This window comes from Centruroides vittatus, unplaced genomic scaffold, assembly GCF_030686945.1.
Source record: "Centruroides vittatus isolate TY-2023 unplaced genomic scaffold, ASM3068694v2 contig_1159, whole genome shotgun sequence".
NCBI lineage: Eukaryota > Metazoa > Arthropoda > Arachnida > Scorpiones > Buthidae > Centruroides > Centruroides vittatus.
In genome coordinates this window covers 356,379-358,629 of record NW_027120745.1, presented here as the reverse complement: position 1 = coordinate 358,629, position 2,251 = coordinate 356,379, and positions in this window count along the sequence as shown.

The following is a 2,251-nucleotide window of genomic DNA, read 5'->3' as shown; positions in this document are numbered from 1 at the left end:
AAGGGAGAAGTATAAAAGAAAAGGGGAAAAAGTAAAGATAAAAAAAGTTCTTAGGACCTCGGAGCGCCGTATCGGAAATTATTAATAACCAAAATCACAACAGTTGACAAAACCGTTATACAATATTATCAATTACAAGAAAATGAAAAACGGAAGTGTTTCGTGTATTAAATAAAAGGTTAATCCTCGCGACATACCTAATTGTAAGTTACAAAACTATGCAGCCGGGCTACATTAAATAAGTGATTTGACTACGCGTATGAATTTTGTGCGATTCGTTTCCGTTTGATAGTATTGCAGACCCGAAACGATCCGGTACACCGTAAACTTGCCATAGGCGAATGTGCGGAGAAGCTGACGTACAAAGGATCGGGGCAGGTTTATAGTGTACCGGTTATATAACGCATCATTTCGGGCCTGCAATACTATCGAACGGAAATGAATTGCACAAAACTCATACGCGTGACCTACGACCACCGTAAGAATGACGTTCTTACTTCCAGAAAATAGACGGTAAAAGTTACGGGTCGCTGTTTCGTTAATCGGCCATATTTTCACTTTTTCTGATTTTGATTGTTTTTGCCAGTAGGATATATTCTTTTGCCCTCCGTGGTTGGGCAAGAGCGACGACTCGTCGACCAATATTCGGATTACGCGTTGTCAAAAATTAAGTAAATTAATACTAATCGGCAATTACTTATCGCGACACGGCACAACGCCGGGCTGCTCTTCGTCTTAAATTTGTACTATTTTCCTATATAAGTCTTTCATCTATATAACTCCGTTCTCGAGATTAAGAAAGGACAAACAGCCAGACCGACGACAGTGGGGAGTCGAGGTACAATTTTTTCACATCGCAGCCCAAAAATACAAATTAAATAACGAACAATCGGGTGATTCGTATCGCTCTTACGCGTAAAAAGAGAATTCTTATATCGAAATTTACAATTGTATTGTATTATATCGAAACACGGGTAAAGCGTTTTCCAAAGCCAATTAATACATTAAGAGAAATAAAAATCATTATATTCTGTATTGATTTTTTACGAATCACGAGTTATTGATTCGTAGACCTACGTATATAACAGAGTATCAACATTACGACTAATGTATATTAATTAACCTTAGATTATGTGTTTTAGAGGGAAAAAATCACATTTAACAAATATTAATTTTATTCGTTCATTTAAGATCTTCATCGAATTTAATACAATGAAATAATTTGAACTTTTCGCAGATATTTCGGAGATCCTCGCATTATTTCCGGGAAAACAGTGCGTAAAATCAACCAATCAAAAGAAGCGTCGTAACCGTTTACATGGCGGAAACAAGAATCTTATCGGCAAAAATGACAAAAATGTCGAATTTATAGGATAATTACCGGAAACGGCCATTCTACCCGTGTAAATAAGAGAATGACGTAATCGTGTTATAAAATTATCATCACAAATGTAATCGGTTTATTGAGAACGAGTGTAAGTTATTTCTTTTTAGAACAGATAAAACTTATTGCAAGTGAAATAATTCTCGTTTTCTAGAAAAACTATTTTCTTTTATCTTTTTCGTGTCGAAATATTTCTAAATTAAGCTAGAAATATTTTTCTATACGAAAACCTCTCGTAAGTGATTAAAAAAAGCGGGAAAATGACTAAATCGATGTCTTTCTGTTTTGATAGAAAATAATTCACGCCATCCAAATACATTAATCGTATTATGTATTTATTTGTTTATATATAAATTGAAATTTTTAGTTATCGCTGTACGCGTTAGACGCGAGTAAATTAATTGGTACAAATTTAATGTCTCGACTATTAACGATCGACTCCTTAATCCGTCGACCGTCGATCCCGGGAGCCGGGCGATGGAAAAATTCCAGTAAATTTTCGCGGGCGGTGTGTCCGAAGCTAGGCACTGGCTTTAACCCGCGACGGATCGCGAACATTCCCTCTATTCCCATTGTGGATTGGCGCAAACGGCCCTCTTACCGGTTAGTGTGACGGGCCTCGAGTTTTAAAAAAGACCTAAATTTTTTTTCTATCCGAAAAGTAAAATTAAAATGTTCTCACGCATTACCAAAATGGTATAAATTTACGGTAGGAACATTTTAAATAATTAAAAAGAAAAAAATGATAAGCCTGTGAGAAGATTCTCGCATGCAAAATTAAGATAATACAGCCTTTATCTGGCAACAGGATACGATAACGAATTCCGTTTTTGACGTCAATTAGATAAATATAATTAACGGCATTAA